This window comes from Ammospiza nelsoni, chromosome 2 (assembly GCF_027579445.1).
Source record: "Ammospiza nelsoni isolate bAmmNel1 chromosome 2, bAmmNel1.pri, whole genome shotgun sequence".
NCBI classification, from domain to species: Eukaryota; Metazoa; Chordata; class Aves; order Passeriformes; family Passerellidae; genus Ammospiza; species Ammospiza nelsoni.
Window position 1 is genome coordinate 63535750 of NC_080634.1, and position 12361 is coordinate 63548110.

Below are 12361 nucleotides of genomic sequence, written 5' to 3' on the forward strand. Positions count from 1 at the left end.
GCTGGATCATCAAGAGCTACCAGCTCTTGCCATCTCCTTCCATGTACTGGCAGTTGTCCACGGACTGAGGCTGTACCATCATGCCTGAAAGGAGAATTGCATGATCATTCCTTCCCATTCCAGGTCCATCACTGGTATTGCCATTCCTGAGCTATCCAATTGATACAGAAACTGATGAGATTGACCTCTGATCAAGCCCATCTACTCTTCCTTATTGCTAACAGCTGCTGGTTGAGCATGCCCTTGGACATGGCTGGGCAGAACCTCAGTGTGTAACCTGCAGATCTGACCTTCAGTTTCAGACAGTGTGGCTGTGAGTCAGTCAACTGGTGCAAGCCAGTGTTGTTGCTGCTTGGTTGGGGATTTCTGTTGGGTTTGTTTGTTTGTTTGTTTTCTCCCTTTGGATGTACAGCAGGACTTAGCTCTCTTCCAGTTTGTCAAGTTTTCCAATTCTAATGGAGAATGAGGACAGATTGAATGTAATTATGATTTTGTGAAAAGAAAGTTAGTTTCTTTGAAGATGTACTTAGTAGAAATACCTTTTCCCCTCGTCTTCTTCTCCCCCCCTCGCCCCTACCCTGGCCTTTGTTAGAGTGGGGGAAAAATCTCCAAACTTGAAACTTTCATTAATCTGGTGGTTAATAGGAAATAGAACCAATTTATACAGACTAAAATGCAATCAAAGTGGCCAGAGTAATGAGTAATGAGTGTGTGATGACAGGAATAGCAGCAGCTCCTGTCCTATGTAACAATTATAGCAGCAGTTCTTGTTCTGCCTAACAGCTCCTGGGAAAGGGAGACCTTAAGTGGGTGCAAGGGCACAGGAATCTGCAATATACGGGAGAGTGTTCACAGCAGTGGATAAATTAAAATCTTCCTGCTGTGATATCTATAACTAGCCCTGAAACGGATTGTCCTTTTAGGGATAATCATCATTAACTAATGAGAAGCATGAGATTCCTAAGACTATATAACTATTCTAGTTTGGTTTGAATTAAGATGAGAAGCATTTGTGAAAGCTGGAGGTGATTAAGTACAAGGTAACTATGTCTTGGATTTTAGCCCTGCAGGAGTGACTAAGGAGAGCTCCTGAACCCTGAGTCTGAAGGTAGAGGTGAATTTTCTCTGAAAGAGATACAAGTGACCTTAGAACAATTTACCTTAGAAAATCTGTCTGGGTGTTCCCAAAGGGAATCTGGAAATGAGATTGTTACAGTTGGATTGGATGCTGGGCCTAAGGATGGCAGCAGTAGAGGTAGAAATTCAGCTGAAACTGTACCTACACAACAGACCACCAGAAGTCTCCAGACTCAAAGGCATTTCACTTCTAGGAAGGGAAATTTCTACACATTTGAGACAGAATCATAGAAATCCTTTAAATATTGAGGAAAATGTCTGGAATTGCTGAATAACACAAATGGGCTTAATTGACAATAGATTGAAAGTATAGATGTCTAAATACTTATTTGACAAATGTCAATTATCCATTTAGGAAAGAAAAAAAGAGTTTTTAACAAGGAATAAGTCTCATGTAAATTCAGTCTCATGTTTGGGCAAAAACTGCATTTATCTTCCAGCTATTCTGGTTTTTTTTTGGTATTCCATTTCTCAGAGAGGGCTTCATTCTCCATGAACTATCCCTGAAGCTGTTCTTGCTTGTGGGAACTCACCCCTATATTTTTTATTTCTTGTGTTGGAATTTAGAAGAAATGAAGAACTGCTTTTCGTGGGCTTGTTTTGTTGTGTTTGTTTGCTTGTTTTTAAGAAAGATCCACTCAGCTGAATGATGCCTAAGGAGTTATCTTCTGGGCTAGGAGAAATACACAGGTGCTGAATCTGAGCTCTCTTTTCTCTTTACTGTTATCTGAAAGTGGAGGGCAATTCATTACTCTTTGCCTGTCTCTACACAGTCAGGTCTTTTCATCTTCTGTCGTTGTTACCTATGGAATGAAGACAACCAGAGAAGGCAAAGCAGAAGCTGTGCTGCCACTTGGCAGTGGCCAGTGAGCTGTTCCCTTGTGCAGGGATCTCTGCAAAATAACCTTCCCAGGCTGCAAGTAAGGGCCATGCAGACTCTCCATCTGATTTAAAGAATTCAACAGGGTTTTTGTGAGAAGCTGATTTTAATTGCCTAATAATTTGAACAGGGACATAGTGATTCTTGTGTCATTGGATCATTAACTGAATGCAACAACAAATTAATATAAATTGGTTATGAATACATGGAGGCGGAAAATTAGGAGTTACCTAAAATATCTTTGAAACAGCCCAGCCAAACACTCAAGTTCATTCTGAACCCTGTGAAATTTTCCAAGGACTACCACAGACCCCCAAGTGTCTTGAAGGTTATGGATACACTTAATCTTGATTCTACAGCTTAACACTACAGTCTATTGTGCTGTTCTTATCTCAGGAGTGTTCTAGCCACTCTCCCTTCCTGGCAGTGGGTTTCAGCTTCAAGGTCTGCACAATTCAGTGTAATTCCTGATAGCTATTTGGTCTCCATCCCTTGCCTTGGTTCAGCTGAATCCCTGGATGTCAGATGAGGACATAGTAACCACAGCCTTGTTTCTGCCAGCACCTTCTTTCATCCTATCCATGTTGGTCTTGGAGGACCTAATGTTTTTGTACTCCCCAGGTGTCCAATTCCTAACCCCATTTTTATTTAATTCTAAGACTACTGGCTAGATCACCTCTCCCATTACACAGACCCCTGACTGCTCCCTGTCCAGATTAACAATGTGTCAGAAGTTCGGCTTTCCCCCTTGTTGTTCCAAACACAAATCCTAGTCACAACTCTGACCATTACCTGAATATCCTGATTTTGTAAGTTGGTTCCTTGAGTACAGTGACTGTGACTGGAGAGACTGATCTGTCCCAGAGTTACTGGTCCCTGTTGGTGCTGTAGGTCATCTTAGCTCTGTGTACTGTGGATGATTGACTAGGAAATGGATTTCTTCCATTCCAGCCTTATAAAAACCTAAGCTCTCAGACAAACAATTTCATGTTTTCTTGGTGAGGATCAGGGTCAAAACTGTTATTATCAAAAATCAGGTATTCTCTATTCTCTCTGATGTGTATATTTTACCAATCCATAGCAGATCTCCAGTTCCTCCTATCTCAAGCCATTAGAGTTTCTGTGTAAGGCTAGAGTTAGAATTATGAGGTAGGTATAACCATGAAGGTATAGAATCATACAATGATTTGGGTGGAAAGGACCTTAAAGATCCTCTAGATCCAAATCCACTGCCATGAGTGGGGACCTTCCACTAGACCAGATTGCTCAAAGCCTGATCCAGCCTGGCCTTGAACACTTACAGGAATGGAGCAGGGAGAAGGAAAGTGTACATGGGTTCCTCTGGCTGCACTGAAGGTGTGAGACTTTGCACTTAAGAGTTTCAGATCACTCTCCAGATCTTCTTTCTTCACAGCAATGTAGGTTTTTACCTTTGTGTCTATGTTTAGATGTGCACACAACTTCCAGCTTCTTCAGAATCTAAATGCAAGTGTATGCTTTTTTTTTTTGTGAATTTTCTTCGTAGTGTTGAATAAGGAGGAAACACACCTATTGCATGAAGAGTAGGAAAGGACTTATCAAAATGAAGAATTCACTCTCATTTGGGACCACAGTGAGCTGGAAGTTCGATCTATTCAGAGTGCCAGAATAGGGAGCATACAACCTCTCCTGTTGTACCCGGGATGGACAACAACCAGTGTAATTGCTTAACATTAAGGATTGGGATTAAGTTTAGGGATACCAGGTTCTGAAGTGATTGATTTATTGGTGGATTTTGCAAGCTTTGCAGGGGTAAGTTGGAATTGTGTTCTGGTAAGGCAGAGTTACCTCTGGGATGCTGTTATAAGGTGAGGGCTATGTTTGGGTTGGGAACAACATGGCATAAAACCTCACATCTGCTGAAATACGGAGGTATCCTGAGGGAGAAAAGGACACTAAAGAGAAGTGAGCTGAAATCAGATAGGAAAATGAAATTAAATTCTTTCAGATTTGCATGTGTATTTCCTTAAAACTAAATAACCACCATAGGTTAAGGGTATTTTCCAATTAGCAGTCCTTGTGCATTTAACCAACCATCTGTAAATGGATGCAGAGGTCATATGCAAGCTACACAAAACACACTGAATCTCTCCACTCTTGGCGTGGCAGAAGCTTTAGAATAATGTTTGTTTTGAAAAAAAAGCATAATTTTTTCCTTCATCCTTTATGCAAGAGAAAAACAAAGGCAAGTATGAAAGAATGAAATAGAAGGCTTAATAAAATCCTAGTAGGCTTAATAAAATCCACGTGGAGACTGAGAAAAATCTCAGGTAGCTCACTCAAGGGATGAAGTTTGCCTGTTCTACAATGAATGGTGACTTTTCTACCTCTGCTTTGCCTCCTCTGAAAGAACTGTGCAATTGTTTTTCTTCCCATGCTGTGTAGTGTATATAGTATGATTACATCTCATCATACAATGAGATTCCACATTCTTATCATTTCATTCTGATGTGGTTTGTTTTTTAATCACATCCCTTTACCTTTTCTGAATCAATATCTAATCACTGTTGCTTTAGGGGGAAAAAATAGCAATTCATTAAGGCTTACCTGAAAGAAGAGTAGGAGTTTTATCTCAGTAATGTGCATGACAAAGCTTAATGAATCATTTAAATATTTTTCATTATTTTCCACCTCTTATGCAATGGAAATATAATTTTGGAGTTGACAGAGAGCAAGGTAGCAGGACTAAACTAGAAAACCCATTTATAAAACACTTTTTACAGGGCATCCTATCTAAATAGGTAATTTTCCCATTCTTGAGAAGGTCAATCTTACTGATGTTAATTTAGCAACCACCAGCACATGTTTGTTCATGGTTTGAAAAAACCATGAAAGTCTTTCAGTTCTTGTGTAAGAGAATGTCTCAGTGTTCTGAATTATCATAACTGTTGAATTAGTGGTGTTTGGCTTTATCCCCAGCTGTTTTCTGTGCATAAATGGATGCTTTCAGCTAACCAATGAGAGAAGGATTTTTTCCTTCTATAGTCAAGGTGGACCCAGTGTCCTTCAAGTAGTACACAGGTAAAGGATGGGCAGCAATGGACACAAGCTGCATCAAGGGAAATCTTAATTGACATTAGGGAAAAAAATTACAGGCAATCAGATATTGGAAGATGTTGCCTCAAGAAAGTGTGGAAGATATTTGAAAACTCTCTGAACTCAATTGGAAAAGGCCCTGAGCTACTTTATCTAATGGCAAAGATTCCCCTGTTGCATGGTCAGACCTGATGACCTCCTTAGGTCCCTTTCAAATTAAATTAGTGTATGATACTCACCAAGAAATAATCAAGATGCCTGTGCTAAGAACTGACCTTATCAGGCAGTATTGCCCCTATTTCAGTCAGCAAATTGCTTTACCTGATAAAAAGTGCAGCATTTTCTAAGTCTAGAGCTGTTACCTGTAGCATTGTCAAAGTTGATGTAAGTGGTCTGTATCTCCTTAGTCATTGCCAGTAATGTGCAAATTAGTGTCTTTATCCTACCACATCTGTTTTTTGCAACTCTCTGGGGAGGGAACTGATAAGGATGGTAATTTTTCTTCAGCTGGAAGAATCTAGGCTGTACTGTCACATATTTGTGGAAATAAACAGGGGAGATTCAGTCTGACACTTGTGAAAATCTCAGTTCTTCAGTTTATAAAAATACCAAAAATCAGTAAAACCTCCTTACCATAGTTTCCCTCTGCTTTTAAAATTGCCTTTTTCACACGGCAAATTTTGATCTAGCAGTGGAACCCAGGTTAGCAACAGGGATGATTCATGTCTTCTGGGCATTTTCTGCAAAGTTTAGTTCAATTTTCTAAAAGACAAGAAAAATAAGGAGACTGGAGACTGACTAGCAGTTGAGGCCATTTCACATACATGTTTGCAGAAATAAAATTATAAGGCTCGAGGGATCAGTCTGACAAAATATAAAATTATGTGCATTGCTATACATTTCCATTTAAAACTAGGAATAATTTAAAAAAATGAAGCTAGGCGGAAGTAAAATAGTAATGAGTTGATCACTCTACGCTGTAAATTCTTGAAGCATAGCCTAATGTGTAAGCAACCATAACCTTTGGGGAAAAGAAATAGGGCACCCAAGGCTTTCTTGCCCTTGTCTGGGTTTTGTGGTTTGGCAAGGGAGAGAAGCTGTAGAGAGAAAATCTTGTAAGCTGAGTCCACGCATTTATTTTTAGTTTTATATGAGGCATTTACTAATGGCAAAATGTCCTTGAGGTTAGGAAGAGGGGTTTTTTTTCCTTGGCACAGACAAGTTTCTGCATTCCAATTTTGTTGTGATGTGTTCTTTCCAATTAATAATAAAGCATTTTGAGAGGAAACAAGGGAAAGCAATGAGACTGGGGAGGCCAAGTTATTAACCCAGTGTTATTTCGCCCTTATAAGCAACAATTACAGTCTAGAGCACACAGGTACCATTAAGTTCACCCCTTAGACCACAGCCAATTCCTTTCTACTACAGATTTTCTCTCCTATAAACTCTGTGAGTTAAAATTATTTCAAAATCCAAAAACTTGCAGGAAAGTACTGCTAGGGTGCCTGGGGAATGGAGAATCACTCCTTCAGAACAAGTTAAAGGAAGCGTTTGTTCAGGCAGCAAGAGAAGGTCTGACTGCATAGTAGAAATATATCCAGGGCAAAAGCTAGGAATCAAGATTTAGAAAAGAATGGTAAAAAGTGAGTCAGATGTATTCATTTTTCCATGGATAAAGCTAGATTAGACTCTAGAAGAAGGTTCCTGGCCTCCAGGAGGGCACAGGCTTAGGATGAATTTGCTGAAGGTGAAATAGCTTGGTTGACTCCATTAGAAGACACCGACCTTGATTCAGGAGGTCCTGCTAATCCATACCCAGGGGAATTACAGAAGGTTTCAGAGCTGTGTGTGACTTTTCTTACCTTTCTCCAGAATCTTTTGCAGTTTAAAGGAGTTTCAGTCACTATGAGAGATTTTTCTTGCCTTTGATACACAGACGATTTTTCGTTCTGCGGGGAATGTGATTTAAGCAGTAAAATGGCGTTCACAGGTGATACAAAATGCAAAATTGTACTTTGTTTTGACAGAAAGCTTTTCAGGAGGTTCATTTGACTAAATCAGTCATTGTCTCTAGACCTAAGATAATTTCCTACTTTTTTCCTGAAAATTCCAAATTACTTTTAAAGTACTTTAACAATATAGAGAGAATCCTATTTGTCAGTCTCACTGAGAGTGAGCTTGTGTAAGTTTCTGAGTTTGTAATTTTTGTTATCCTCTTTTCCTTCTTGCCTCCTGGCCTTTCAATAGGAAAATGTGTTTCCATGGATGTACTATAGAATGACTTTTTCTACTTTTAAGCTGATTTTGAATTGATGAATGTGATCATATCACTGTTTATCTTGCAGTAGCTTTCCTGGCATGCAGCTTGCTACCTTTTGATTAATTTCTTCATCTCCTGGGATGCAAGTATGCATTTATGAACTTTGTGTTGAAAACCTGTCACGAACTTGATTTTTCTTCTGCTTTCTAATCCTTAATTAAGCATATTGACATATTGTTAGTAGGGATGATAGCCTCCTGTCAAATAGCCAGCAACAGCACTGATTCTGCTGTTATATTTATTTATGAGGCATCACTTTGTTCACTGAAATCTTTGTAAATTAGGAGGAATTGATCTCTTTCCATGCAGAGAAATTGTACCATTCCCATTCTGATTCAGAGAGAATCTGGCTCAGAAGTAGCTACGGGTGACCTCAAAAGTTTAGAGAAAATTAGTAGGTGAACTTGGTAAGTTTCTTAAAGGACTTTAAGAGTAAATGAAACACACCAGGGCAGATTCTCAGCTGGTGTAAATTGCTATCACTCCACTGAAGTGGGTATAGCAAAAGCAGTTTAACCAGCTGACAGTCCCTCAGGTGTGCCTTTCTTTCTTGTTTTGCTGCTGATTTTGAAATGAGAGGACTCCAAGTGAACCTTTGGACCAAATGATTTTGTTGGGGTTGGAGCAGGTCACAGATAAAATAAGAGTACAGATCAAATCCAAGCTTTTTCCACATGAGTTATGCCCTAATCACGGCTTCACGCATTCTCAGAATTTGATTCCCTGCAGCCTTTCTCCTGCTTCTGCCTGCCCCTGATCTGGAATTAAATTGTTATCAGAATCACTGTAGCATATGTTGTATTCCTGTGTATATCAAATAAAAGTTGGAAACTTGGCCTATTCAAGCCTGGGAACGATCTTGTCTACCACAGAGCACTTTCTGAGAGCCAGCAGTTCATCCAGTGAAAGCACCAGCATCTCCCAAATGCTCCTACAAACGGGAATGCATCTTAATATTAATAAAGCGGTGAAGTATTAAGGCAACATATGCTGTAACTGTGCAGCCTGCAAGTGAGTTAACTCCTTCTAAGAGTCCTGATCAGATTTCCTGATGATGAAGCAATGCTGTGCTTTGTCAGATGACTGCCTCCTCATTATCCAACATGGCATTGTGGGGTTTGTGGCATACTTTGTTATGTTTGAAACATAAAGGTGAGGATTTTTTTTCGTAAAAGAGAAACCAACAAAACCAAACATAATTATTTTTGTCTTTGCTGGAAAACATTTTAAAAATGATGCTGCTAACTACTCAAATTAAAGTCTTAATTATATGGGTTCTGGCAAAACTGTTCTATTTGCCAAAAAATGGAGAATTTTGGATAAATTAAATTAGCCTCTAGAATACTTTTTTTAAAAAGTAAGTTCATACTTTAATGTTTTTTCATGTAAATAGTTTATAAAATGTAAATACATACCTGACTCAGTACCCTGTTTCTCCACTTGGTGTGAGAAATGTTTCAGCAGGTGTAGTTCTCTGTTTGCAGCAGGGCAGTCTGAGCCTCAGGTGTGTGGTGAACTGCTTCCTTCTGGTGATTGCCTTTTGTAGGGGCAGGGCAGCTCTGAGTACAGACCCCACAACAGGTAAAGCCAAAACATCATTCGGGAGCATGTGACAACATGATTTCACCAGGTCCTGCTGAATTTTGGGAGGAAAGCTGTTCAAATTCCAGGTTGGTCCTTAAAGGCCCAAACCCCTCTATGCCCCATCTCCCTTCCTTGGTTACAAGCACATGAGAGGTGTGTTCAGTAATGTAATGCAGTTAAATGTTTTTAATTTTTGGCCTCAGTTCAATGGTGGGACACAGAGTCTGTGTGTGTGCACGTGCTCATTTCCTGCTGGGTCTGATAGCAGAACAGGGCTAAGTTCCCTTCCTGCTCAAGCAGAGAGGTTACCCTGTAAAATGAATCAGACAGATTTTATTGTGAGATTAATGTAAGAATTAACTATCCCGTGTGATCTCTTTTTTAGAAAATGCATGTATTTACCCTAATTTCTGTTTTAAATACTCTTTTATTAGAATATAATATTTTATTAGAAGTGTTTACTCTCTATATTAAAGTACTCTTCTATTAAAGTGGGAAGCTATGCAGTATAGCCATCCCATAATAGCTATTAATTACTCTGTAAACTAAAGCTATGGGCAGGAGTGTTGTGGGCATGTGGCGAGAACATTATAAGAAATAGAAACTTCATTTTATACAGCGAAGTAAGGCTTTTTTCCCCTCTATAAATTGATTTTTTTATTAATTTTTTTGGGGTTTGGTTTAGTTTAGAACAGATGATTGTAGAAATATGATTTTTAATGTATTCTAGTTTAATATTAATAAATTGATACAATGCTGATGTAACCATTCATTTTTCACAATTATTGACATCAGTGAAAGAAAAGTGATCACACTATTTTATTTTTCCTGTATTGTGAGCATTTAAGCATTGAACAGCTTGTTTCAACCTTTGAAATTCAAGCCTTAATGAAATATTTAAGTACAACCAGTTTTAGTTCTTGCTGAATGGAAAATAATGAAAGTGCAGAACAAAACCATATTTTTCCTCTGACTTCCTAGTAATTAGTCTTCGCCTTCTTTTTGAAACACCAACGTTCTGCCTATTTGCTCTTAGAATTTAACAACATTTTCAGTGCTTTGCAAAAAATTGCAAATTGAGACAGGCCTAGTTTCTTCATAGTTTTTTGCATTTTAGAAATATACCATTAAGGAATAATTTAACATGCTTTTCTCCTTTGTAAACCATGCAATTTAAACTGCAAGAGAGGTTTTCTTCTGTTGACACTTGAATATACTTGTACTTTATGTTGAAATCAAGAGGCTGTCTGCATGAGGGCTGAGCACTAAAAGTTTTGTGATGTATGCTAGTGGAAAGGTTTATATTCTGAAGTGACTAAAGAACCAAGAGATCAAACAAATCTGTGGAATTATAGGAGAAAATCTTAGGAAAACAGCATGCCTCCAAACACCTGAAAAGCAAACCATCTCAGATTCTGTTTCCTCGACCTAGTTTGTCCTTGGATATTTAGACACAAACCCCCCTTCTCAAAGTCAGCATGAGGCAGAATGAAATTGAGTGGGAACAGATTGAGCAGTCAGAAGTATGAAATTTGCTCTGAGATAAAGTATCCTCATAGGAGCGCTCCTCCCTTGGGCTATGGACACTGTAAATTTACCTGGTAATGCCAGCTGACTGAAATGGTCCCTTGGTATTTCTTGTGGAGGCTTCCCTTGCTGCTGGAGCTCTCTCTTGTGGCTTAGGATCTCAATTTAGGCTTCATTAAGTGCCCTGACACAAGAAGGATAAGAGCTGATCCATGCTTTGATCAATGCTGATCAATGTTGGCATTAATCCACAGGCACTTCTAACAAAAAAGTTCTATTTTCTCTGATGCTGTTCTGACTCATTACAGTTAATGGCCTTTCCTGAGAAATGCAGCAGTGGTTATTAAGAGATGAGGTGAGCACTCAGAAATGAACCAGAGGAGAGCTGGCTGGCTGTGCTTTGAAACTCCTGTAGTATTTACGTAGTTACACACCTATGCAGCCTGAATTCTTCTGCTCTGAGTGAATTTAGTTTCAAAAACTCTCCCATGCTGCTGCTTCTCTGTCCTTCAGCACAGAGCAGCTGTTCTGGCCGTGCTCTGCAGCAGATCACACAGTGGTTGGCTTCACCCATGGCAGACCAAGGACTTGAGTCTGTGCTCCTCCAGCCTGGAGAAGAGGAGGCTGAGAGAGACCTCATTGCAGTCTGCAGCCTCCTCTGGAGGGGAAGAGAAAGGGCAGGCACTGATCTCTGCTCTGTGAGAGGAGTGACCAGCCACTGCACCCAAGGGACTGGTGGCCTGAGGTTTTTTATGTTGGATAATAGTAAAAGGTTCTTCACTGAGATGGCGTTTGGGCACTGGAACAGGCTCCCCATGGATTGGTCACAGCACCAGACCTTGACAGAGACAAGAAGCATTTGGACAATGCTCTCAGGCCCCTGGTGTGACACTTGGGGATGGTGCTGTGCAGGGTAGGGAGTTGGACTCGATGATCCTTGTGCGTCCCTTCCAACTCAGCACATTCTGTGATTCTGTGATCTGTATGGCAAATATCAATGTACTTTCCTCAAAGTTAGAGCCAGAGACACTGGAGAAACTGAGAAATCGCTATGATGACTGTGTCCCACTGGAGGGCTCCCCTGCACTTGCAGTAATCCTCCTCTTTAATGGCTATTTCAGTTCTAGGGCTCTCTCTTCTCTGCAGTGCAGTGCATTGCAGAGCTGCTCCCCTGCAGCAGAAGAAATGGATTTAGAGAGGGGTTTGTGGGGGTGTGTGTGTGCAAGACTCACTCCTGCACTCTGTGGGTAGTTTTAATCACTGCCCTCAGTATTGCTATCAAGAAACTGATGTGCTACATTACCTCCGAATCTAGTACTACTCGTATTTTGAATTTTGTGTTGATTCCTCAGTGAGGTTGGCTAAATATCTTCACTTCTTCTTAACTGATTACAGCTTTGGAATGGTAATGGCAGTTATCCTGGAATTATTCCCTTTATTGTACTTCAGTTTTCAAGAGAAGCCTTCAGTACAATCCAACTACTTAGAAGTACTCCAAAGGGAAAATGGCTACACAGCTACACTCGAAGTTGACTGCTTTGCTCTTTCTCAGTTGTTTTGCTTTAATATCATTTAATGTTAAAATAAAGTCATCGTTCAATTTAATTTGTGATCAGTTTTTAATTTTCTGTTGAGATTTCAGGTAGTTGTTGAGTCATGAGGAGTCAAGTGCTTTAGAAGGATACTCTAACTGAAAAGCTTCAGTGATCTCACAGAAAAGTGTATGAAGTGAGTTAGTGATCTGTTTGTGTGTAGCAATGCAATAGCTTTCTACAGTTGTCCATTTTGTCTGAAATGAGTTGGATAAGGCAGGATGTGTTGGGAAAAAAAATCAGTGA

General features: G+C 39.7%; 1 long non-coding RNA gene across 1 annotated transcript; it reads right to left on the reverse strand.

Annotated features, from left to right (window-relative positions):
* Positions 1-3358: 3358 nt before the first annotated feature.
* Positions 3359-7044, reverse strand: LOC132070406 (uncharacterized). Its single transcript, XR_009417976.1, has 3 exons — positions 6955-7044; positions 5726-5854; positions 3359-3565 (listed from the first exon to the last, which is right to left on the reverse strand). It is a non-coding gene; the product is annotated as an uncharacterized LOC132070406 (long non-coding RNA).
* Positions 7045-12361: the final 5317 nt, after the last annotated feature.